Source organism: Lissotriton helveticus, chromosome 11 (assembly GCF_964261635.1).
Source record: "Lissotriton helveticus chromosome 11, aLisHel1.1, whole genome shotgun sequence".
Classification (NCBI taxonomy): Eukaryota; Metazoa; Chordata; class Amphibia; order Caudata; family Salamandridae; genus Lissotriton; species Lissotriton helveticus.
Genome location: NC_136072.1, coordinates 450,089,657 through 450,116,757, shown reverse-complemented (window position 1 = coordinate 450,116,757; position 27,101 = coordinate 450,089,657). Strand labels below are relative to the sequence as shown.

Genomic DNA, 27,101 nt, shown 5'->3' with positions numbered 1-27,101 from the left:
AGTTTTCATCGTTTGGATAGAATGAAAATGGACAGTGGAAAAGGTAGTAATGAAGCAGAGCCAATGCAGATTGGAGCTGTCCGTGGCCCTTTGAGTAAAGAAGAAAAAGAGCAAAAACGGCAGAAGAAATTATGCCTTTATTGTGGAAGTCCGGGACATTTCGTAAGAGAATGTACCAAGCGTCCCAAGACTCCCCTGAAGGGAAACGACTCCAGCCATCAGTAGACGGAGTCGCTCTGGTGGTCGAGGAAGTTAAGACGACTCCTGAAGTTCGTTTGATCATGAATACTTTGCAGACTATGTCACCACATGTTATTCTTCATATGACCTTGAAATTCAGAGAATATGAGTTTCCTAGTGTGGCTATTATGTTGGACTCTGGTGCAACAGGCAATTTTTGTGACCTAAAGTATGCTCAAAGGATGGGTATTCGGGCTATTCGAAAAGAGAAAAGTGAACCAGTACGAGCGGTGGATGGTACTAACTTGTCATCTGGTCCTATTATAAGTCACAATGAATGTCTGGAGTTAATTCAAGCTGATGGGCATCGAGAAATCCTCCAATTTAACCTTACTGATGCCCCGCAATTTCAATTCATTTTAGGTTTGCCATGGCTGTCCCCGCATAATCCGACTATCGATTGGGAAAATCGGACGGTGAGGAAGCAGTCTTCCTTTTGTCAGGAACATTGTTACCAGGATTCAAAAAGGACGGAGGTTCCCTCGCTAGCCAGTCTGTTATCTTTTGGAGGACAGTCAATTGGAGTTATCAATTCTGTTGATATCCCAGTGGAATACCAAGAGTTTCAAGACGTCTTCAGTGAGGTGGAAGCTGAACACTTGCCTCCCCATCGCCCGTATGACTCTACCATAGAACTGGAACCTGGAGCAGTTCTTCCTTGCAGCAGGATCTATGCGTTAACGGAAGCAGAAAATCAACACTTGAAGGAGTATCTAGATCGCTATCTTGCAAACGGATTTATTAGACCTTCACAGTCTCCTGTGTCCTCTCCTTTGTTTTTCATTCCAAAGAAGGAAGAAGGAAAATTAAGGATGTGTATTGATTATCGCGCCTTAAACCAGGTAACCATCAAGAATCGTTACCCTTTACCTTTGATTTCGGTTCTCTTAGACCAGGTAAAGGAGGCGCAGATCTTTACGAAACTGGATTTACGAGGGGCCTATCATCTGGTTCGTATGAAGGAGGGACACGAATGGAAGACAGCTTTTCGTACCGAATTTGGTCTATTTGAATATAGTGTAATGCCCTTTGGTCTTTGCAACGCTCCAGCAGTATTCCAACAATTTATCAATGATGTGATGGGAGATCTCATTGATAACATTGCCATCATTTATCTGGATGATATATTGGTATTTTCTAAGGATCCCCAAGATCATCCCGAACACGTACGAAGAGTTTTGGAACGTTTACAACAACATCGCCTGTATGTTAAGTTGGAAAAGTGTGTCTTCAATACCACACGAGTTGAGTTCTTGGGATTCATCTTGTCTCCCTCAGGTGTGGTCATGGATCCTAGGAAAGTGCGCGCTGTGGAAGATTGGCCGTCACCCCATGATGTGAAGGAAATTCAGAGATTTCTGGGTTTTGCTCATTTTTATCGACGCTTCATTCAAGGATTTTCTCAACTCATTGTACCCATTACCCGTCTACTCAAGAAAGGAGTGAGATTTGAATGGACAACTGATGCTGAGCAAGCCTTTCATCTGTTAAAGGAAAAATTTACTTCAGCTCCTATTCTCCTTCACGCTGACCCTTCTGAACCTTTTTACGTGGAAGCGGATGCTTCGGATCAGGCGATTGGAGGAGTACTTTCTCAAAGGCATCGGAGCACTGGGCAACTTCATCCTGTGGCCTAACGCTCACGGAAGTTAAGTCCAGCAGAGTTAAATTATACGATTGCTGAAAAGGAATTATTGGCGGTGAAGGATTCCTTTGAGGACTGGAGACACTATCTGTTAGGGGCTAAACACACTGTTACGGTGTATTCAGATCATAAGAATTTGCAATTCCTCAAATCCGCCAAAACTTTGACTCCTCGACAGTTACGGTGGTCACTTTATTTTGCTGATTTCAACTTTGTGATCACCTACCGTCCTGGTCCCAAGAATGGAAAAGCGGATGCTTTGTCACGCATTGACACGCAAGAAAGTGAACATCTTGTGGAATCTCAGCCTATCATTCCCGCCTCAAAAATAATTTGTACCATTGCCATTGACAATTTCCAAGAGGAAGTCGGGAAGAGCTTGTCCGTCGAAGAAATTCAGGATTGGGCAGCTCGGGATAGTGATCGAAGAGTACATCAGCAATTGCCGTATCACAAAGAATCCTTGTATCTACCGACTACCGCTTTACAATTGAAGGCTCTTCAGAAATGTCACGACCATCCGTTAGCTGGTCACAAAGGAATCGCTAAGACTTTGGATTTGGTGCAGCGGTACTTCTGGTGGCCTGGGTTATCCTCTCATGTCAAAAGTTACGTCTTATCCTGTGAGTTATGTGCTCGAAGTAAACCTAGCAGACAGGCGCCATCCGGGTTGTTACAGCCTTTGCCCACTCCCACTCATCCCTGGCATACTATTTCAATCGATTTTATTGTGGAACTCCCTAAGAGTAAGGGTTACGATACCATTTTGGTTGTGGTGGATACCTTCACTAAGATGAGTCACTTCATTCCTTTGAAAGGTTCTCCTTCTGCCCCAGAGTTAGCCAGAGTGTTTGGTGAACATATTGTCAAGATTCATGGGATTCCAAAAGTAGTAGTCTCCGATAGGGGTCCTCAATTTGTGTCACATTTTTGGAAGGCTTTTTTACAGGGGTTGGGAGTGGAGAGAAGATTGACCACTAGCTATCATCCCGAAGCAGATGGGCAGACAGAGCGCATAAATCAGGAACTGGAGCAATATCTGCGCTTGTTTCTGGTAGATGTGGGAGGTGATTGGGCGGACATGCTGTGGATGGCAGAATTCGCTAACAATAATGCGAAGAGCGCTTCTACTGGGTACTCTCCGTTTTATTTGAATTTTGGTTGTCATCCTAATCCATTTTTGATTAATGCTGATTCAGATGTTCCTGCAGTGGGAACCTTAATGAAAGACATGGATTCCTTACATAAATCAGCAAAGACTAATCTGATCAGAGCTAAACAGTCTTACAAGAAAGGTGCAGATAAACATAGAAAACTAGCTCCACCATACAGAGCAGGAGATCAGGTTTGGTTATCTTCAAAGAATCTACATTTGAAAGGTAACAGGAAATTTCAACCAAGATTTGTAGGTCCTTATGTCATTGATGAGGTATTGGGCCCAGTCACTGTCAGATTAAAATTACCGGCCAAGTTAGGTATTCACCCGGTGTTCCATGTCTCTCTTCTAAAACCGATTGCTCCTCAGCTGCGATTGTCTAAGCCACCTGATCCTATACTTGTTTCAGGTCATCCGGAACATGTGGTGAAGGATATTTTGGACTCTAAGTTTCGAAGAGGGAAATTACACTATTTAGTGGACTGGAAGGGGTATGGTCCTGCAGACAGATCGTGGGAGCCAGTAGACAATATTCATGCCCCATCCCTGATTAAAAGATTTCATGCACAGAAACCATCCAAGCCAGGACCGATGAATCGGTCGTTGAGAGGGGGTACTGTCAGGAGACATGTCGTGGCTGCAGTTGGTAATTCTAGAAGGGTTGGGCACTCTCGATTCCTGATCAAACCTAGAACTGTCAACGTATGGCAGTATCAGTAATATTAAATGTCCTTCCTAAGATTGCCGCAAAAGTCGCCAGTTAGTTGTTAGTAGTTGCTTGGCTAGGCGGTTTAGTTTATGTGGGGCACGCGAGCCTGGCGAGCTGCGCACTTCAATTTGAACTGTTCCCTGAGGAGAAGTCTGTGCCCGTTCCTCCGCGTTTGTTTTCGTAGCGGGAGGAAACGGAATCGGAAATCCAGAGTAGTTATCAGTCGGGAGGTAGAGAAGCCTCTCTAGTCCTGTAGTTCCAGAGAGAGAAGTCATAGAGAGTTCCTGGTCCGTTCTGTGTAGAACGGAATTTCCTAGACGAACATTTCCGAGTCTTTCCGTAAGAGCAGCTAGTGAGCAGAAGCGGAATTTCAGTCAGAGGCAGAATTGCTCTTGCTGCCTCTAAGCCTATAATGACTTGTAAGATAACAACCACCTTGAAGACAGTTTGAGGATACCTCCGTGGCAGTAATTGGTTTACTTGAGCCAGTTCCGAGACTTACGTCAGTACAAGCTGTCTGGAGGCATTGGAGGCCATTCAGAAACCCCGGAGAGTTGAAGACTTCAGACTTTACGAAGTAAGGTACTGTTAGCTGTGCTAAACCTCCCTTCATTGCGCTTACCCTTGTTTTTTCCCTTCCCTTCTTACCTTCCTTATTCCTTTTTGCGCGCTACGGATATTCAGAAGCCTGCACAGCTTGTACATACTTCCAGCAGAATAAAAGCCTATCAAGGTACAGACAATAGAAAGCTCACACTGGAGATTCAACAGGTAGGATAGTTCTGAGCTGAGCATTCCTAGAACTCCTCTGCTGATTAGGAGAATGTATTAAATGTAGCTTGTTTCTCTTTTAGATAGAATCTCCAAACTCCATTACTTATTCTATATAGAAGAGAGGCGAAGACTCTGCAGTGAGCTGGTAGGATAAAAGCTATGTAGAATATTGAATGTTTAAATGATTCTGAGTGTAGTGTTCTCAAAACCCCCACCCCTCTTTTATGTGCATTAGACACCCCCTTAAGACGTCAGGAGAAGCAGTAGAAGATTCCAGAATCTGACCGGGGTGCCAGCAACAGAGTGTCTCTTCTTTTTCACTCCACTTCCCCTTTCCCCCCCTCGCTGGTCAAGTAGATAAATTCGCTGCGACACCAGTAAGTGGGAGTTTGGGATTAGCAGCAGTTCAGCCTCCGCGAAGCATCTGGAGCCTTTGACAGATGACAGATTGAAGTGCCCAAGAAGTTTGCTTCGCCTGGGCAGAATGGCTGAGGGATTTGATTTGAAGGCCTTGGGAGAGATGTTGGGAGGGAATCCAGCAAGAGATAAGAGCAGTCCGTGAGGAAAATAAGATTTTAAAACAAGAATTAGGGGCGTCCAGACAGGAGACTCAAGTATTAGCTCAGAAGGTGGATGGGTTGGCCATGGGGAATCCTGCAGGTGGGTCCTCTTCCACACATGTTCCCGCTCATAGTACGGACCCTAAAACAGTGGCTCAGGTTATCCATTCAGTCTCTCCTCTTATTCCTTTAGCGGCCCCAGAAAGGTTTCAGGGGGATCCCCAAAAGGCTCAGTTATTTTTGACCCAATGTTCTTTACATTTCATGTGCCGCCCAAACTTATTTTCTGATGCTAAATCCAAGGTAGCTTTTGTTCTTTCATATTTGGGCGGAGATGCGGCTAATTGGGCTATGCCTTTGGTATCCCGAGACGACCCCTTTCTTTATGATTTTGTTCAGTTTGAGAGGGAGTTTTTGAGGATTTTTGACAGGAGACGGGTTTCTCAGGCCACCGACAATGAACTGCTGGAGTTGCGTCAAGGAACTAAGGATTTGCTGACTTACCTAACACAGTTTAATAAGCTGATTATTGAGACCAATTGGCCTGAAGAGAAACGAGCAGCTTTGTTCTACAGAGGATTGCGGGATGAGCTCAAAGACATTCTGTCGCAGATACCCAATCGGCCTAAAGAATTATCTGCTTTAGTGGATCTTGTTTTAGAATTAGACTTCCGAAATTCCGAAAGGAAAGGAGAAAAGAGGAAGGATTGGAGAATGAGTTTTCCTCGTTTGGATAGAATGAAAATGGACAGTGGAAAAGGTAGTAATGAAGCAGAGCCAATGCAGATTGGAGCTGTCCGTGGCCCTTTGAATAAAGAAGAAAAAGAGCAAAAACGGCAGAAGAAATTATGCCTTTATTGTGGAAGTCCGGGACATTTCGTAAGAGAATGTACCAAGCGTCCCAAGACTCCCCTGAAGGGAAACGACTCCAGCCATCAGTAGACGGAGTCGCTCTGGTGGTCGAGGAAGTTAAGACGACTCCTGAAGTTTATTTGATCATGAATACTTTGCAGACTATGTCACCACATGTTATTCTTCATATGACCATGAAATTCAGAGAATATGAGTTTCCTAGTGTGGCTATTATGTTGGACTCTGGTGCAACAGGCAATTTTTGTGACCTAAAGTATGCTCAAAGGATGGGTATTCGGGCTATTCAAAAAGAGAAAAGTGAACCAGTACGAGCGGTGGATGGTACTAACTTGTCATCTGGTCCTATTATAAGTCACAATGAATGTCTGGAGTTAATTCAAGCTGATGGGCATCGAGAAATCCTCCAATTTAACCTTACTGATGCCCCGCAATTTCAATTCATTTTAGGTTTGCCATGGCTGTCCTCGCATAATCCGACTATCGATTGGGAAAATCGGACGGTGAGGAAGCAGTCTTCCTTTTGTCAGGAACATTGTTACCAGGATTCAAAAAGGACGGAGGTTCCCTCGCTAGCCAGTCTGTTATCTTTTGGAGGGCAGTCAATTGGAGTTATCAATTCTGTTGATATCCCAGTGGAATACCAAGAGTTTCAAGACGTCTTCAGTGAGGTGGAAGCTGAACACTTGCCTCCCCATCGCCCGTATGACTCTACCATAGAACTGGAACCTGGAGCAGTTCTTCCTTGCAGCAGGATCTATGCGTTAACGGAAGCAGAAAATCAACACTTGAAGGAGTATCTAGATCGCTATCTTGCAAACGGATTTATTAGACCTTCACAGTCTCCTGTGTCCTCTCCTTTGTTTTTCATTCCAAAGAAGGAAGAAGGAAAATTAAGGATGTGTATTGATTATCGCGCCTTAAACCAGGTAACCATCAAGAATCGTTACCCTTTACCTTTGATTTCGGTTCTCTTAGACCAGGTAAAGGAGGCGCAGATCTTTACGAAACTGGATTTACGAGGGGCCTATCATCTGGTTCGTATGAAGGAGGGACACGAATGGAAGACAGCTTTTCGTACCAAATTTGGTCTATTTGAATATAGTGTAATGCCCTTTGGTCTTTGCAACGCTCCAGCAGTATTTCAACATTTTATCAATGATGTGATGGGAGATCTCATTGATAACATTGCCATCATTTATCTGGATGATATATTGGTATTTTCTAAGGATCCCCAAGATCATCCCGAACACGTACGAAGAGTTTTGGAACGTTTACAACAACATCGCCTGTATGTTAAGTTGGAAAAGTGTGTCTTCAATACCACACGAGTTGAGTTCTTGGGATTCATCTTGTCTCCCTCAGGTGTGGTCATGGATCCTAGGAAAGTGCGCGCTGTGGAAGATTGGCCGTCACCCCATGATGTGAAGGAAATTCAGAGATTTCTGGGTTTTGCTAATTTTTATCGACGCTTCATTCAAGGATTTTCTCAACTCATTGTACCCATTACCCGTCTACTCAAGAAAGGAGTGAGATTTGAATGGACAACTGATGCTGAGCAAGCCTTTCATCTGTTATAGGAAAAATTTACTTCAGCTCCTATTCTCCTTCACGCTGACCCTTCTGAACCTTTTTACGTGGAAGCGGATGCTTCGGATCAGGCGATTGGAGGAGTACTTTCTCAAAGGCATCGGAGCACTGGGCAACTTCATCCTGTGGCCTAACGCTCACGGAAGTTAAGTCCAGCAGAGTTAAATTATACGATTGCTGAAAAGGAATTATTGGCGGTGAAGGATTCCTTTGAGGACTGGAGACACTATCTGTTAGGGGCTAAACACACTGTTACGGTGTATTCAGATCATAAGAATTTGCAATTCCTCAAATCCGCCAAAACTTTGACTCCTCGACAGTTACTGTGGTCACTTTATTTTGCTGATTTCAACTTTGTGATCACCTACCGTCCTGGTCCCAAGAATGGAAAAGCGGATGCTTTGTCACGCATTGACACGCAAGAAAGTGAACATCTTGTGGAATCTCAGCCTATCATTCCCGCCTCAAAAATTATTTGTACCATTGCCATTGACAATTTCCAAGAGGAAGTCGGGAAGAGCTTGTCCGTCGAAGAAATTCAGGATTGGGCAGCTCAGGATAGTGATCGAAGAGTACATCAGCAATTGCCGTATCACAAAGAATCCTTGTATCTACCGACTACCGCTTTACAATTGAAGGCTCTTCAGAAATGTCACGACCATCCGTTAGCTGGTCACAAAGGAATCGCTAAGACTTTGGATTTGGTGCAGCGGTACTTCTGGTGGCCTGGGTTATCCTCTCATGTCAAAAGTTACGTCTTATCCTGTGAGTTATGTGCTCGAAGTAAACCTAGCAGACAGGCGCCATCCGGGTTGTTACAGCCTTTGCCCACTCCCACTCATCCCTGGCATACTATTTCAATGGATTTTATTGTGGAACTCCCTAGGAGTAAGGGTTACAATACCATTTTGGTTGTTGTGGATACCTTCACTAAGATGAGTCACTTCATTCCTTTGAAAGGTTCTCCTTCTGCCCCAGAGTTAGCCAGAGTGTTTGGTGAACATATTGTCAAGATTCATGGGATTCCAAAAGTAGTAGTCTCCGATAGGGGTCCTCAATTTGTGTCACATTTTTGGAAGGCTTTTTTACAGGGGTTGGGAGTGGAGAGAAGATTGACCACTAGCTATCATCCCGAAGCAGATGGGCAGACAGAGCGCATAAATCAGGAACTGGAGCAATATCTGCGCTTGTTTCTGGTAGATGTGGGAGGTGATTGGGCGGACATGCTGTGGATGGCAGAATTCGCTAACAATAATGCGAAGAGCGCTTCTACTGGGTACTCTCTGTTTTATTTGAATTTTGATCGTCATCCTAATCCATTTTTGATTAATGCTGATTCAGATGTTCCTGCAGTGGGAACCTTAATGAAAGACATGGATTCCTTACATAAATCAGCAAAGACCAATCTGATCAGAGCTAAACAGTCTTACAAGAAAGGTGCAGATAAACATAGAAAACTAGCTCCACCATACAGAGCAGGAGATCAGGTTTGGTTATCTTCAAAGAATCTACATTTGAAAGGTAACAGGAAATTTCAACCAAGATTTGTAGGTCCTTATGTCATTGATGAGGTATTGGGCCCAGTCACTGTCAGATTAAAATTACCGGCCAAGTTAGGTATTCACCCGGTGTTCCATGTCTCTCTTCTAAAACCGATTGCTCCTCAGCTACGATTGTCTAAGCCACCTGATCCTATACTTGTTTCAGGTCATCCGGAACATGTGGTGAAGGATATTTTGGACTCTAAGTTTCGAAGAGGGAAATTACACTATTTAGTGGACTGGAAGGGGTATGGTCCTGCAGACAGATCGTGGGAGCCAGTAGACAATATTCATGCCCCATCCCTGATTAAAAGATTTCATGCACAGAAACCATCCAAGCCAGGACCGATGAATCGGTCGTTGAGAGGGGGTACTGTCAGGAGACATGTCGTGGCTGCAGTTGGGAATTCTAGAAGGGTTGGGCACTCTCGATTCCTGATCAAACCTAGAACTGTCAACGTATGGCAGTATCAGTAATATTAACTGTCCTTCCTAAGATTGCAGCCAAAGTCGCCAGTTAGTTGTTAGTAGTTGCTTGGCTAGGCGGTTTAGTTTATGTGGGGCGCGCGAGCCTGGCGAGCTGCGCACTTCAATTTGAACTGTTCCCTGAGGAGAAGTCTGTGCCCGTTCCTCCGCGTTTGTTTTCGTAGCGGGAGGAAACGGAATCGGAAATCCAGAGTAGTTATCAGTCGGGAGGTAGAGAAGCCTCTCTAGTCCTGTAGTTCCAGAGAGAGAAGTCAGAGAGAGTTCCTGGTCCGTTCTGTGTAGAACGGAATTTCCTAGACGAACATTTCCGAGTCTTTCCGTAAGAGCAGCTAGTGAGCAGAAGCGGAATTTCAGTCAGAGGCAGTATTGCTCTTGCTGCCTCTAAGCCTATAATGACTTGTAAGATAACAACCGCCTTGAAGACAGTTTGAGGATACCTCCGTGGCAGTAATTGGTTTACTTGAGCCAGTTCTGAGACTTACGTCAGTACAAGCTGTCTGGAGGCATTGGAGGCCATTCAGAAACCCCGGAGAGTTGAAGACTTCAGACTTTACGAAGTAAGGTACTGTTACCTGTGCTAAACCTCCCTTCATTGCGCTTACCCATGTTTTTTCCCTTCCCTTCTTACCTTCCTTATTCCTTTTTGCGCGCTACGGATATTCAGAAGCCTGCACAGCTTGAACATACTTGCAGCAGAATAAAAGCCTATCAAGGTACAGACAATAGAAAGCTCACACTGGAGATTCAACAGGTAGGATAGTTCTGAGCTGAGCATTCCTAGAACTCCTCTGCTGATTAGGAGAATGTATTAAATGTAGCTTGTTTCTCTTTTAGATAGATTCTCCAAACTCCATTACTTATTCTATATAGAAGAGAGGCGAAGACTCTGCAGTGAGCTGGTAGGATAAAAGCTATGTAGAATATTGAATGTTAAAATGATTCTGAGTGTAGTGTTCTCAAAACCCCCACCCCTCTTTTATGTGCATTAGACACCCCCTTAAGACGTCAGGAGAAGCAGTACAAGATTCCAGAATCTGACCGGGGTGCCAGCAACAGAGTGTCTCTTCTTTTTCACTCCACTTCCCCTTTCCCCCCCTCGCTGGTCATGTAGATAAATTCGCTGCAACACCAGTGAGTGGGAGTTTGGGATTAGCAGCAGTTCAGCCTCCGCGAAGCATCTGGAGCCTTTGACAATGGACAGTGGGTTTGAGTATAGGTTCTGCGGGCAATTTCCAATGCCAATGTAGAAGAGGGTGTGAATCGGTGTGTGGTATAGCTGGCTGGTCTCCATGGGTTTGGGCTCTCACGTGGTCCCCACCATAGAGAGAAGACTTGTGCCACATAGAAGGGGTAGGCGGACCCACCAAAATTGATAAAAAAAAATAAAAGAGGAGGCACAAGGACACAAGTAGTAAAAAAATGAAGGAGAGAGCCATTGTTGGGAGGGCGTGGCTAGCCAGCCAAGATGTTGGACGTGATCTAACACAGCTCCATTAGAATGCCCTATTATTCTCCTGTAATCCTGCACTGACAACAACATTGATAGCTCTGGTCAGCCGAACCTGATCCCTGAGGAGCACAGCTGCTGCATCTGCTCTTAGTTGCCCTGCTGGCCCTCCGGACATGGGGATTAGGAGGCAGAAGCACTGAGGAGCCCGGCCTGCCGCGTGGTTGCTCCGGCTTGTAATGGCAGACATGCAGGACTAGCTCATCCTTGCAATAAGGAGCGGCTGTCTGTTGCTGTATTGAGTCTGGGTCCTTGGTGGACAATCGCGGACCTAGTTGCGGCCACCAGTGGGAAGTCCAACTGCCAATTCACATACAGCGGAGCCACATGCCGGCCCCACCCTGGTCGGGCCCAGGGAGGGCTGCTGACGCAGCCCGCAGACATGTAGACGGAGAGAGGAGGAGTGGTGCAGGGAGGCTCAATCCTCTCCTGAGACAGCCTGTGCTGGAGTGATCCATGGGGCGTATTGGGCCTAGGTTATGGCGGATGCGAGAGGTGGCTGGAGAGGTCCACGCTGATCGGTGTCTCTCTGGACCTCCCCTTCACCCCTGGCTGAGACCGCATCAGACGTTGCAGTGTGATGCTGTGGCCTGACCTTGCCTGAAGTGTTGACCGGTAAGAGCGCAGGGGCATGAGGATGGGGTCGGCACAGCAGTGGTGGAAGCAGCTGTGATGTGCAGTTGTGATGAGGAGGCCGGGGCCCCGGGCTGGCCTGTTTGTCGTAGCGGTGCAGGGCGTCACCGTGGCCTACACTGAGCAATGGCCACTCGGGAAATATGGAGGGGCACAAGGGCGTGATCGGGCCCAGGCCCCCCGCTTGCAATAGCACCTTGAGACCCTGGGGCCGTGTCGGAGTGGGACACACAGTGGAGGTGGCCAACGGTGGGGGACCCCCCTCCCCATGCATCATCGTATCTTCCTACACTCCCCCCGCAATGTTGGTGAGCCACAGGTGAAGGTACACAAAGACCTGTGGGGTCAGGTTCCTGCCTGTTAGGTGAACGGGGGTGCAAGGGTGGGCTCGGACCTAGGCCCCTGGGACATACATGCGCCCACTACACGGTCACGTTGCGGAGTACTGCACTGGCTGACTGCAGATGGTCACTGGCGGCCGGGCAGCCTGAGCGGCCTGGAAAAAACATTTGCTATGCTATGCGGGACTTCTGGCTTCCATCCCTGATGGGGCTACCCTGCACTGCCCACTGGAGATGTGCCAGGGGTCGGAGACCCCTTTGCAGAAATGTCACTGGGCGCTAAACTGGACTCGGTGTTGCAGGCAGTTGAGATATAGGTGACCCACTTGAGTTGACACGCACATCCTTGGAGGGACGGATCGACAAGCTCACAGCTGATTTTAACCTTCTCCATGGACACCATTGCAAGCTCACAGAGAAGGTACAAGACACTGAAATTACACTATCTGAACTCCAACCGCTTGCCCGAAAACACACAATGGAGATCCAGGCCCTGATGGACCGAGTCTGAACCCTGGAGCTTAAGATGGAGGACGCTGAGGGACATTTCTGCAGGAACAATGTGCGAGTGGTAGGGCTGCCAGAGGGAGAGGAGGGATTGGATGCTGTCTCCTACACTGAGAGGTGGATCTGTGCACTGCTACCTGCTGCAGAGTTTACACCCTTCTTTTCTTTATAGCGGGCACACCGGGTCCCGACGAGGAGGCCACCGCCTGGTGCTGGGCCGCAGCCCTTCTTATTTCACCTCCTGAATTACAGAGAATGGGACACCATCCTGCGCGAAGCACATAGACTTCCAGAGATCAGGGTAAAAAATTCCTCTGTAAATATTTTGCCAAACTACAGAGTTGCAGTACAAAAGCAGAGGAGCACCTTTCAAGCAGTCAAGAGGTGAGTTCGCAAACTGGACCTGCGATACTCACTGCTATTTCCTGACTGACTTTGAGGGGCATGCGCATTCCTTTGACTCGCACGAGGAGGTGTGGGACGAAGGAGAATGGCTTGGCTGCTTTGAGGCCCCAGTCAGCGAGGACTGCGGGGGAGCAGTCTTCATGAGTGCAGGAGAGGTCAAACAGGGCGGCCCCCCTCACTCCAAGACAGTCCCGGATCTGGAACAGATACTGACGGAGCGCCGGCAAGCCCTACATATGACCACGGCAATAAGAGACCGCGTCTCAAGCGTGGAGGGAGATGCAGAGTCATCGAAATCCCTCAGTGATGATGGCTCCACTGCCACCTGGCCGTCGCGGCCTGATGTGCTCACCCCCCCGGTTGTCACCCCACAAACAGCAGATGACGTCATATAAACACTGTGCTAAGCTTGCCACTATTTGTGATATGGTCCTTTAGCAATGTTTGTCATCTGATTATGGAATATATGGGTGCTTAACTTGCTATGGTTGAATCCGTAGGGAATGGGTGCCTGGCTTAAGCCTGCGCTCTCCTCTGGAAGTGGGGCCGGGCGGAGGCTCTCTGATATACTGCTTTGCTGCAATGACTAGGCCTTTGATGTGTGTTGTCTGTCAGTGCATATTAGCATGGCAGGGCAATACTTGATGGAACCTATACACTCCCCCACCCCATGTTTTAGCTGGCACACTTCTTGGCTGTTACAAACAATTAGAGGGTTTGGGTGGTTGCTCCTGGCGCTACGGCTTTGATAATGTTTTTCCATGTTAAGATATAATTCCCCATTTATTCTTATCTTTTTCAGGTCCTGTTCTGCTGCCCACACATACTTGTCCCTGCAGCATGGGTTTGCTCTCTCACTGCACCATCCCTATAACCAATACTAATATATTCACCTATAAATGTGTGGGATATGCAGAAACCCTCGTGCCACTATGCGGTGTACTCCTATCTCAGACACAGTTCTGCTCACATAGCATTCCTATAAGAGACACACTTGGTATCTACCAAATTGCGGCCTGTGCAGGTAAGAGCTGTGGGGCGGTGGAGCAGGGTTGGGGGGATTTCAACAAACAGCGGCGAGGGAAATTGAATTATACGTCGTCGTATGTTGAAACCCTTCTCACCCAGCCCCACTGCCCTATCACTCTTACCTGCACGGGCCACGGCTGCTGCCAAAGCTGATTGCTCTTGACGAGGCCAGGTGTTTGTCATGGACTACGCCTCACACGCCAGGGGGCTGCTCTAATGGGTTAAACAGGGGACTCCATTCACAGTGGAAGAGGTGGTGACTGATGCAGAGGGCTGATACGTGCTCATTTGGGGCCAACTAGACGGAAGGCAGGTCTTTCTGGGTGCGATATATATGCCCCTAACACAGATCAGGCTGGCTACTTACACATGCTGTCCGGTGTCCTCTCTCGCTAGAGTGGGATCCCCTGGCTCATTGGTGGCGACTTCAACGCTGTTCTCAAACCACTTTAGATCGCTCCTTCCCACCGCTCTTATGCACGGCGGCTATATCTAACGCACATGCACTACAAGACTGGCTGCAACATTGGCCCCTAGTGGACCTCTGGTGAAACCTCAACTCAACCCTGAGGGTCTATTCCTTTTATTCCTCCCCTCACAGCTTACACATACAACTTGACTGTGTAGTAGGGTCAACCGCTCTGCTCCCTACGATATGACACATTGTTTACTTAGTCCCCAGACACTCAGATCACATCCCTCAGCTATTAACACTCGCTTGGGAGAAGGACGGTCCTGTCTTCCCCACACGGAGTCTCCAGCCAGCGGATCTTGAGGGCCTGTCGTTTTGTTAGTCCTTGAGGGTCGCCGCATTAGGATATTTTGACCTTAATGCGGGTACCGTGTCCAGCAGGGCTTATCGAATGGGATGCCTTCACGGCCGCCATGCGGGGCACAGCTTGGGCATTATATGGAACGTCTGTAAACAACTAGATGACACTATTGCCACGACTGAGCGCAAGATGATGCATCTTGAGACCTGATCCATGACATGCCCAGACTCTTTTTCTCCCACCATGAACCTTTGTGACCATATATGTTTGAGCCCTTGGGGGCTTCTTCATTTAATAACTCCAATATTTTCACTTTAGATCTTCTGCCCAACCCCACCCCCACGTGTCCTGATGAAGACCCTCCCGTAAGGGCCAACCCACCCCTACCTGTTTGTGGGGTCGAAACGTCGACAACCGGATCCCGCACCAGCTTCTATCCCGAGCTTGAAATAATACTGCTTTCTCTTTAGAAGCATGGCCATAGCCTAAATATTGTCACTCATGCGCTTTTCATTTCTGGCGCCAATCATAGCCAGTCTCTCAATATTTTCTGAAAAAGTACTTGTGACCTGTATTGTATATAAATATATTCTACTTTGCACCACTTCCCATCACCTACACCCTCACCTCACCTCCCCCCCCTTGCCTTGGGCACCACGATATGTTGATCTGTGCATTTGTGCTATGTGTGCAAAATTTAACATGCAGTAGTTTGTGATTAAATAACGTACTTTCCATTATTGTTTCTATTTGTTCTTATATTTTTCCATTCCCAACTATACTCTCTGTATACATCCTGGGACCACTCTCTCTTTGTACCAGACTCTGCACTCCTGCTGGAGAAAGCTCATAGAGGGAGAGGTGTGGCGCCGCGGCCAGGGCGACTGACGCTGGAATCTGGGGATCAGGGTTCGATCCCAGGCTCCGGCCGCAGATTAGCCCAACACCATGCGACTCTGGGCAATAGCTTGCTTAATCTTCCCGACGGCCCCCAGCGCCTAGAGACCCTAACGGGGGATTGTGCGCTATACAAATGTGGATTATTATTATTATAGCGAGCATGCCGCACTCCTGGAGCACCTGCACTGCCTTAATTATTCTGTACACTCAGTGTCAACACATTAGACCAGGCCGGGCATCTGATAGAGTGACTGATACGTCAGGAACACCCCGACACCCCATCCTCTCCATATGTGCCTTGGACAGTCGGCTCCTTTGCACGCAACACGAAATACATGCCAAATTGACACGCCATTCTTCCTCATTATATAAGTCCACAGTCACATTCCGCCCAGAGTTCTCTCCTGACTTCTTCTCCCATATAAGCCTACCGGCTCTCTCTCCCAATCAGCGCACTGATCTTGAGGAGTGTATTTCTTGTTTTGAGATCCACGAAGCCAATAAATCCTTTGCATCTGGAAAAGCCACAGGACCGGATGGCCTTCCTGCTGAAAATTACAAAAAATACGCCGTGACCCTGGTTCCCCATCTTCATGTTCTATTCACAGAAGCACTGTCAGCCTCTTCTCTTCCACCCTCCCTGAGAGAAGCGCTTCTCATATCCCTTCCTAAGCCAGACAGGGATCCCATCACCCAGGTTACTTACCCTTCTTTAGCCTTACTAAACACAGACTTTAAAATCCTGGGGGAAATCCACATGGAAAGGCTGGCGCTGCTGGTTTCATCATTGGTGCACTCTGACCAAAATGGATTTGTTCCAGCCCGAAACAGCTCCCTTAACTTGCGGCGTTATTTCTGTATTGCCACCTACTCCATACTCCGCTGGCCCTCATCTGGTTGTCTGGTACATGACCTGGAGAAGGCGTTCGATTCACTGGAATGGTAATTTCTCTTCGCCATGCTGCCCCATTATGGACTTGGGCCTAGGTTTATTCGCCTGGTGCGGTTGCTATACACTGCACCAATGGCCAGGGTGAAGGACGGATCTTACATATCTGATCCCATTCAGGGGTGCCGAAGTACCCACCAGGAAAGCCCGCTGTCCCCTCTCCCGTTTTCCCTGGCCATAGAGCCCTTAGCAGCTGCCTTTCGGGCATTAAAGACTGATTGGGGTATACCCCCGGAAGATGAAACCCATGTCGTATCCATCTTCGCGGATAATCTTCTCCATTACCTCCGCAAGCTTGGGTCTCTTTTCCGCCTGACCTGGCATGCGTGGTGTCCAACTTTGCATCCATCTCCTACCTGAGGGTGAACTGGGCGAAGTCTTGTGTGTTTCCATTCGCTTCCACTTGCTCTGAAACTAACCTGACACTCTGCAGCTTTTCCATTGTGCGGCAGCCTGATACCTTTCGCTACCTCAGGATCAGAATTTACCCAAAACCTGCAGATGTTTTGTACGGGAACCTTGGCAGGGCCACAGCAGCTATTTGGTCTCATATGTTGTTCTGGCGCATGCTCCCCTTATCGTCATGTGTCGGGTAGCACTATTGAAAATGGTGGTCCTCCCGTAGTTGTTATATTATTTCACTAAACTGTCGCATTACATTGCTCACCCCTTTTTTCAGGCAATTGAATGTTATATGAGAGACTTCGTCTGGAATAGGTAATGCTGACGTGTAGCACTTTCTACATTACATCTGCCCACAGATCAAGAGGTATTAGCTATCCCCAATATGGAGAACTACTACCTTGCCTCCCAGCTACAATGGGTGGCTAGATGGCTGCCTCATTAGGAGTTGAATAGACTGTTTCATCCTTGCGCTCGTAGTCGCCTGCGGGACTCCATAATGCTTGAAGTTGTGGTTTGTTCATATTGTAGAAGCTTGTATCTCACAAGACTGACCACCCTTTGCGCCCTAGCATTACCTTTGTTAGGTACCCCTTGCGGGCCGGTTGCCTCGTCATCTACTAAGCTATCCATGTGGTGGGCAGCAGGCTTCACACACTAGGCAATCTCTCCAGGGATGAAGTCCTGATGCCATTTGATGTGCTGGTAGATGAGGATGCGGTACAAAAGGGGGTGGTGATGGACGGAGCATCTGAATCAATCAAACACTCACACCCAGTCAAAAGATCAGGGTTTAATCCATCACCGTTCTTTAGCCCACTCTGCCACCCCAGTTCAGACATGGCTATATGCAAATCAGTCTGACCCTGTGCCTCATGGGAACAGTCCAGCCCGAACTGCCAAGCCATGTCTTCCCTGGACCGGAAACAAGCTTCCGAGGACCGGTTTCTGGCATTCCAGCCGTCTTCAGCCCGGCTTGCTTGAATCCAGTGGCAAAGTGAGCAAGGGACTCATGTCTGAGCATACCCTGCCACACTTATGGCGGCCAAAAGCGGTACAAAAGGGGGTGGTGATGGACGGAGCATCTGAATCAATCAAACACTCACACCCAGTCAAAAGATCAGGGTTTAATCCATCACTGTTCTTTAGCCCACTCTGCCACCCCAGTTCAGACATGGCTATATGCAAATCAGTCTGACCCTGTGCCTCATGGGAACAGTCCAGCCCGAACTGCCAAGCCATGTCTTCCCTGGACCGGAAACAAGCTTCCGAGGACCGGATTCTGGCATTCCAGCCGTCTTCAGCCCAGCTTGCTTGAATCCAGTGGCAAAGTGAGCAAGGGACTCACGTCTGAGCATACCCTGCCACACTTATGGCGGCCAAAAGCGGTACAAAAGGAGGTGGTGATGGATGGAGCATCTGAATCAATCAAACACTCACACCCAGTCAAAAGATCTGGGTTTAATCCATCACTGTTCTTTAGCCCACTCTGCCACCCCAGTTCAGACATGGCTATATGCAAATCAGTCTGCCCTGTGCCTCATGGGAACAGTCCAGCCCGAACTGCCAAGCCATGTCTTCCCTGGACGGGAAACAAGCTTCCGAGGAACGGTTTCTGGCATTCCAGCCGTCTTCAGCCCGGCTTGCTTGAATCCAGTGGCAAAGTGAGCAAAGGACTCACGTCTGAGCATACCCTGCCACACTTATGGCGGCCAAAAGCGGCACAAAAGGGGGTGGTGATGGACGGAGCATCTGAATCAATCAAACACTCACACCCAGTCAAAAGATCAGGGTTTAATCCATCACCGTTCTTTAGCCCACTCTGCCACCCTAGTTCAGACATGGCTATATGCAAATCAGTCTGACCCTGTGCCTCATGGGAACAGTCCAGCCCGAACTGCCAAGCCATGTCTTCCCTGGACCGGAAACAAGCTTCCGAGGACCGTTTTCTGGCATTCCAGCCGTCTTCAGCCCCGCTTGCTTGAATCCAGTGGCAAAGTGAGCAAGGGACTCACGTCTGAGCATACCCTGCCACACTTATGGCGGCCAAAAGCGGTACAAAAGGGGGTGGTGATGGACGGAGCATCTGAATCAATCAAACACTCACACCCAGTCAAAAGATCAGGGTTTAATCCATCACCGTTCTTTAGCCCACTCTGCCACCCCAGTTCATACATGGCTATATGCAAATCCGTCTGACCCTGTGCCTCATGGGAACAGTCCAGCCCGAACTGCCAAGCCATGTCTTCCCTGGATCGGAAACAAGCTTCCGAGGACCGGTTTCTGGCATTCCAGCCGTCTTCAGCCCGGCTTGCTTGAATCCAGTGGCAAAGTGAGCAAGGGACTCACGTCTGAGCATACCCTGCCACACTTATGGTGGCCAAAAGCGGTACAAAAGGGGGTGGTGATGGACGGAGCATCTGAATCAATCAAACACTCACACCCAGTCAAAAGATCAGGGTTTAATCCATCACCGTTCTTTATCCCACTCTGCCACCCCAGTTCAGACATGGCTATATGCAAATCAGTCTGACCCTGTGCCTCATGGGAACAGTCCAGCCCGAACTGCCAAGCCATGTCTTCCCTGGACCAGAAACAAGCTTCCGAGGACCGGTTTCTGGCATTCCAGCCGTCTTCAGCCCGGCTTGCTTGAATCCAGTGGCAAAGTGAGCAAGGGACTCACGTCTGAGCATACCCTGCCACACTTATGGCGGCCAAAAGCGGTACAAAAGGGGGTGGTGATGGACGGAGCATCTGAATCAATCAAACACTCACACCCAGTCAATAGATCAGGGTTTAATCCATCACTGTTCTTTAGCCCACTCTGCCACCCCAGTTCACACATGGCTATATGCAAATCAGTCTGACCCTGTGCCTCATGGGGACAGTCCAGCCCGAACTGCCAAGCCATGTCTTCCCTGGACCGGAAACAAGCTTCCGAGGACCGGTTTCTGGCATTCCAGCCGTCTTCAGCCCGGCTTGCTTGAATCCAGTGGCAAAGTGAGCAAGGGACTCACGTCTGAGCATACCCTGCCACACTTATGGCGGCCAGACACCGGTCCTCGGAAGCTTGTTTCCGGTCCAGGGAAGACATGGCTTGGCAGTTCGGGCTGGACTGTTCCCATGAGGCACAGGGTCAGACTGATTTGCATATAGCCATGTCTGAACTGGGGTGGCAGAGTGGGCTAAAGAACGGTGATGGATTAAACCCAGATCTTTTGACTGGGTGTGAGTGTTTGATTGATTCAGATGCTCCGTCCATCACCACCCCCTTTGGTAGATGAGGATGGGCTACATCCCGGACAGTTTTTTTTATATGCAGTGGTAATTTGCAACCTGTGAAGCCGATGGGGGACATGTCGAGCGAACACCAGATTCATCTCGCACTGCAAAATTTACATGTGATGTGAATGGATAGACACCTCACCAGATGGTTTGCGGCCTCGCTGTGGCAACACACGATGACGCCTCTTCTGCCTCGAGACAGCGATGAAGGCATCCCTATCCCATCCTTGTTCAGATAGGGAATGGGTTGCAATACTAAAAAGCCACATCAGGGTTCCCCGTAAAGCATGGTTCTGCCTAATCCAACACTACATTATACAGAGAGCATATCTAACCCCGGATAAGATTAACCGATATTTCCATTACACCGATGCAGCCTGCCCCGATGTCATGCGGTGAATGCAGACCTGCTGCACCGGTGGTCCTGCTCCGGCCTTGCTTCATACAGGCGATCCATTACGACCTCCCTGGCCACCTGCACGGAGCGAGTTCTCGCGTACACTTGGGAGGAATGCATATTACACCTGTTCTCCGACAGAGGGTGAGCACATCTTTCCTAGATCTTTCTAGTGGCTAAGCACCTGATCACAAGACTGTGAAAAGCTCCTGACCCCCCTTCTCGGCTAGCCTGGCAACGTTTATTGCTGGTATGGGCCAAAAGTCTGAAAGCATTGCTCTGCGCACGGAGGACACACTAGGACTACAAACAATCCCCATTTTGACTTACTTGGATGCAATACTCCATGATTTTCAAGAGGGATCCCTGGCAATAGATATTCCCCTGCAAAATGGAAACCCACCAGCAAGGGAAGATGGTTGTACCAATGGAGGCCCCTCTCCTCTTCAGAAAACACTGCTCCTGCTATGCACCACTCTAGGAGTCCAATGCCTTATGCACACCACTAGATACGTGCTCTTATTGGCCACCCTTGGTGGGAGGTGGCTACCTGTTCATGTGGGATGGGGCCGAGGTGGTAGCAGACAGGTCAAGTGTGCCCTGTTATTTATGATTTGTCCCACATCCTTTCCCCTCTGCCTCTAGCTCCCTGTGGTGTTATTGAGAGAATTGATATATCGCCCTCACCAATTTTATGTTTGAGGATGCCCCACCTTTGCCAACCCATCTCTCGCAAAGGGGTAACGACATGTCGTATTAATAGCACACTCTAGAGTATCCCCGTCCTTCCACATCTTGCCGTAACTCCTTCTTGAGATATTCCATATCAGATGAGTTCAAAGATACCTGTGAGATCATGGGATGGTTATGGCGAGAGATGAGAGGCTGCAACACAAGTTTTCCTCTCCATTGATGGGTAGGTTTAAATTAACTTGAGAATGTAAGGGTGAAAATCCACAGGGATGCACACAGTTCTTTGGTGTTTCGGTTTCTTGTTGCTGGGTTAATATAATGCTTGAATATGACCCCATTGTCAACTATGTTTATGTAGGATAATAAGTCATACTGTACTATAACCTGGGAACAACCGGGCAGAGCTTAAACCCATTCTGGGGATCGTTACCTGTTGAGCAGTGGGCTGCTTTGTATGACACCAAGCCCTGGCGCTGGCTGTATTGTATGGGTGACGAATGGTTAACTGATACAGTAATCGATGTACAATATAGATATCGTCAGTTGCTCATAGCTCATTACTGTTGTCTTATAACCAACTAACTGCTATGATCCTTGACATCTGCATTGCTTCCATACAAAAGTATATACCTTAATAAAAATATTCAAACAAAAAAAGGAGAGAGCCATTGTTGCAGTGCAAGGCCGCTAATAAAATATGAATGCCTTGGGCCAAGGAGTACTTCGTAAGTCCTTGTGAGGGGCTGTGTGAGAAGCTGGCCTGGTGTATGATGTACACTTATGCAAGTGGGCACCTTGCTCCTGTCCAGACAATCCTTATGGTGATTTAAGAGGTCTTAGACAACCTTAGAAAGCTTACTAAGTGGGAGCTGTGGAGAGCAGCCTTCAGGCTTAGTCCAGCAGGAGTATAAAGCAGCTTGTTTCACCAGAATATAATCTTATAGGTATAGATTAAGTGAAAAATAACCACACAGTATAGATATAAAAATAGGTATTTATTATATGATACTATCTAATACGTTCAAGTATCTCCACACAGAAATAAACATAATGCACACAATACTTTAGCAAGAAATACAGTAAATAGCACGAAATACACAGGGGGCCCAGGGGGGGATGAACCATATATTAAGAAAGTGGCATAACAACAACAACTCGAGTCAGGACGATGTCGAGAGGACGTAGAATTGCTGAGGACCCACAGAGCCTCCCAAGGTAAGTAGATATGGACCCCACGGAGAGCATGTGCAGTGTGTGAACATGACCGCGTGCTCCGTTCAAGTCTATGTGCAAGTCGCAGTTGGATTTTTAAGATTAAGGACCCTTCCCAGTGAACCCTGGAGGAACCCCCTTGGAAGACAGAAGGTTAGAGAGCCACCCCACCAGTAGATACCCTAGTACCCAAGTTACCTACACCAGGGAAGCCAGGTGCATACTTGTGATGTGGTGTCGGAATCCAAGGATGGATTCTAGATGAGAGGTACCTGCAAACAGTCGGGTTAGAGTCTATGTGACTCAGGGGTTACCAGAAGACCTGGAAGATGAATGCGCTCCAGAGGTGCGTGTTTGCAGGATGGGTTACGATGACCTTGACTCTGCAGCTATGAGGACCAGGCAACACTGAGGAGGACCAAGAACCATGCACAAGCTGTCCCACGAAGGATGTCGAGCGCTGAGGGGCAGTGTCTGGCGAGAGCATCAACAAGCCTTGGCAAATGCAACCAATGCAGGCAGTGAAGAAGGAGCATTGTTGGGACCAGCAAGGTCCAGGGGATGCACCACAAGCAGGGGAGTCAGGGCAGGCCCAAGCAATCAGGGGAGCCCAAAAGAAATAAGTGTGACCGTCAAGTGGACCCACAAGCCGGAGGCACTGGAGTCGCAAGAAGACCTCAAGCAGCTCACCAAAATATGCAGGCCATGATGCACACAATGCGGTGTGACTGAAGATTCAGGCCACTGGAGGTGCTCGAGGTTGGGGACACTGGAGCCCAAAGATCATCTTGGAAAGAAGCCAACAAGCCTTTGCAACTACAAGTTGACGCGGTGCACAGGGGTTTCGTTATTGCAACCCCCACGAGGGATACTGGCCTCAAACTTGGTGAGAGGACAGGACTGGCCTTGGGAGCTGTGGAAAACCACCACCTGTGTTGCAGAAGCTTACGTAGTCCGGAGGAGCTCAGGATCAACAGACTGGTCGACTTAGTTGCGGTTCCTACAAATGCAGGGTAGTGACTTCTTCACTCCAATGAAGATTTCTTCAGGTGTCTTTGATGCTTCACATGCCTTGGAAGGTTCCTGTATGATGCACAGGCACACACAATGCAGAAGACTGGAAGGGAGATGAAGTCAGGCCCAAACAAAGTCCAGCGAAGTCCATAGTGCCCAGATGCTAGAAGTAGAAGTGGTGTCTGATCTGATTCTTATCCCACAATGAATCTAGAGACCTACACATAGGTAAGCCCTCAAGTACCCTAAGGAAACGGTTGGGAAGATTCAGGGGACCCTCCCAGGGAAGGGTTTGGACAGGGGGAGGTTACTCCCATGTCCTTTGTCCAGTTTTGACCAGTGCGGGAGCCAATGGCTTCAAGAACTGGTTTGAACTGGGCTATGCATGGGGACACCAAATGTGCCCCTCATGCAGACTTTCTGGCACTGGCAAGCACACCCACCTGGTCCCAATACACTAAATCCTGTCTAGGAGGTGTTCACACCTCTCTGTGACAGGATGTCTATTGTTCCACCTTCCTCTGCTTGAACTTGAGCAGCAGGAGGGCAGAGTTTCTGATTGGCAGCAACCATTTTGTGCTGTCCGGGTCTAGAAGGTTGGCACCAGCAACACTGAGAGCCTAACTGAGGGCTCTTCCAGTGCTTGGAATCATACCTCCCACACTGTTTACGGTGTGGAGGTATGATTCCAACATGTTTGATACCAAGCATGATAGGATTTGTTGCAGCCGTTTTCAAGATGGTCATCGCGTAATTACGCTGTGTCCTTTCTGTAGGATATATGGCTGCTTCACTGACAACCCATGAGAATAGACTCCGTAGGCTGCAGGGGTATCCTGCTCATGAAGGACCTCCCTCTCACTTAGAACCAAACAACCTGCCTTCAGGATTGTTAACTCTTTAGTAAGTGGTGCATGCACCAACTTACATTGGCGGTAATGGCAGGCCTGTAGTTCCCTTTTGCATTGTCTCTCATGAGTGACATAATACATGCTTCTGCACATGGGAGGCCCCTGGGGTACCTATGCCCTGGGTACCTTAGTACCATGTACTAGGGATAAGGGTACCCCAGTATCCTATCTGGGATGTACCTAAGTACTGAACACAACAATTTAGGGAGAAATCAGATAGACGGGTCCTGATTAGAAGGTTCCCAGTCAGACTAGTCAAAAACAGCATCACATCAAGCAAAAAGTGGAGGTAACCATGGAAGCAGATCTTACTCTCCTACAGGCTGTACATCTGCATATTGGCTTTTTGTGATGCATTAGACAGTATGTGGCACCACCAATGATTCACCTATAGGCTTGGGGCAGGGTCACCAGAGATGCAACAGACCTCAAGAGTACCTCATGATTTGGCTATATGTTGCCCTAAATCTCCCAGGGGTTACATTGATGACCCTGTGAAAAGGATGTTCTGTTTCAAGCACTCTTGGAGCTCTTGGAAGTGTGGAGACTTCTGCTGGTGGGTCCAAATGCTATGCTTGCGGCATGTATAAAATTATAAAATTAGAAATAAAACTCAGGCACGTACTTTATTGCAAATTGAGATGCTCCACTGACAAAGTTACCAGGAATCATTACATGTTTTTAGGAGGAAATAAAAATACTTTATTGATAATGATAACAATAACAATGAATCATTATATTTACAAATGAAGGTCATTACAATACTTCATTGATAATCATAAAGTTAAAGGATAGTCATTTCATGCCCTAATGATTGTTATTGTAAGATGGTAGAGTGATTTTAAAAGTGTTGCAAAGGTTTTTTATGGCATAGTTCTGCTTTTATTAATTTGGTGACACCTGGACAAAATAGTAGACCTGCTTTTTGATAGCTAACTCACATAACATAACAGGCGGTATTGTGATTATAGGATTCAAAGGTCGCTGGAGATGTGAACTCTTAGGAAGGTGTCATCATAGGTATTACCACTTGCCATCATGTATTATTTGTAAATTAATGTGCAGCCATGAGTAGTGTGTTCGTGATAAAGTACCTTTCCTTTTTACTCACTGAACAATGATTTATTGGGAGTTGTTTGTTGCATGCCTGCAATCTGGTGTACTAGCCCACACCACCTCCTCTGAGTAGGTCTTGGATTGCTCTCCCTTGATGCCCTGAGAGAGTCAAGAGCTAACTACAACCAGATATGTGGTTCTTAGTAGACGCAAAGTTGTAAATGTATTACTTGAGAAGGACTCAGCTGCTCCCCAACTTATAACCCACATTTTTAAGACCTCTTTTCACATCAAAAGAGGATCCAATATCCAGGACCAAGCAGTCCATACATGTACAAAGCAAAACAACAAAAGACAAAATACGCTGTGGATCTCTTCAAAGTCTACAGGACATTAGATCTGTGATAACTGCAACATATCGAAACACATCAACCCATTCAAAGACCTAGATCTAAGATTACAAGGACCATGAGTACAGAGATCCTTGACAAAATGCAATATTGCACATCTGTTATGCATGCTTACATGCCAGGGGACACAGAGATACTGAGAGATGACCGCAGGAAAAGTGAAAAACAAGTATTAGAGCACAATCCAGCATTAGGTGTTCTAACTCAACTGCCCATGATGGTACCATGCTTGCTTTTGCAGGTAGATGGTATCTCTGTATTGAAAGAAGTTGTCTGTTAAAGCCAGTTTGCAATAGACCATGACAATGTTGTGTGGGGTCTGGTATACCCACTAAATTTCTTAAATGAGCTTAAAATAAAATCTTCTGAAACATCTGCATTCGCAACGACCAACAAAGACTGCTAGTTACTGATATACAAATTATAGGAGGTATACAGAGTATAGGAGGGCCATACAGAGGAAATTCAATCTCCAAAATCTATCTTTTCAATTTAAGCCTGGCACCAGATCTACAATAATATCCTGGGACTATACCTAATTGGCCATAAATGCATTAAGAAACCCTGGGATAGTTTGTGTGTCAATACACCTAATTCCAGATGAGAAACTGTGTCCAGGAATTGTCGATTCGTAGAATATAAAGTCTCACCACAATGTTTATCCTGAGAAGAAATGCCATGACTATCAGCAGTCGAACAACATGCTGTAGGCCCTTTAAAGCAGCAATCAATTCTCTACAATTGGATGGGTTGGCTAACTCCTCAATAGACAAGAGCTGACTCCATAGGGCAGTAGTTCATGAGAAATCCAATCATTCACACATGGGTGTATACCAAGCATAGCAAGGATGCCTTTGAACCTGATGCGAGCAAGGAACATTGACCCTTTGACTGCTTTTGAGTTAGTAAACTACAATGTTGTCAGTGTTCAATGGCCCCACGGGGCTATGGGCCTGAGTGCTACTGTACCTGCTACACGAATGGTAGTTACGTCGCTGACTACTTACAGACTGATATCAGACCAACTATTTATCTAAATATGGGTGTGGTAGCAGGTAGTCGTGGCATTTATAGGTAGTGCCGTGAAGCAGAATGGAGGCAGACAG

General features: G+C 47.5%; 1 protein-coding gene across 3 annotated transcripts in view; it reads left to right on the top strand.

The window, feature by feature from the left end:
* LOC144791304 (diacylglycerol O-acyltransferase 2-like) overlaps window positions 1-27,101 on the top strand; it is a 310,035-nt gene that overhangs the window by 187,842 nt on the left and 95,092 nt on the right. The gene's annotated exons all lie outside the window — the stretch shown is intronic.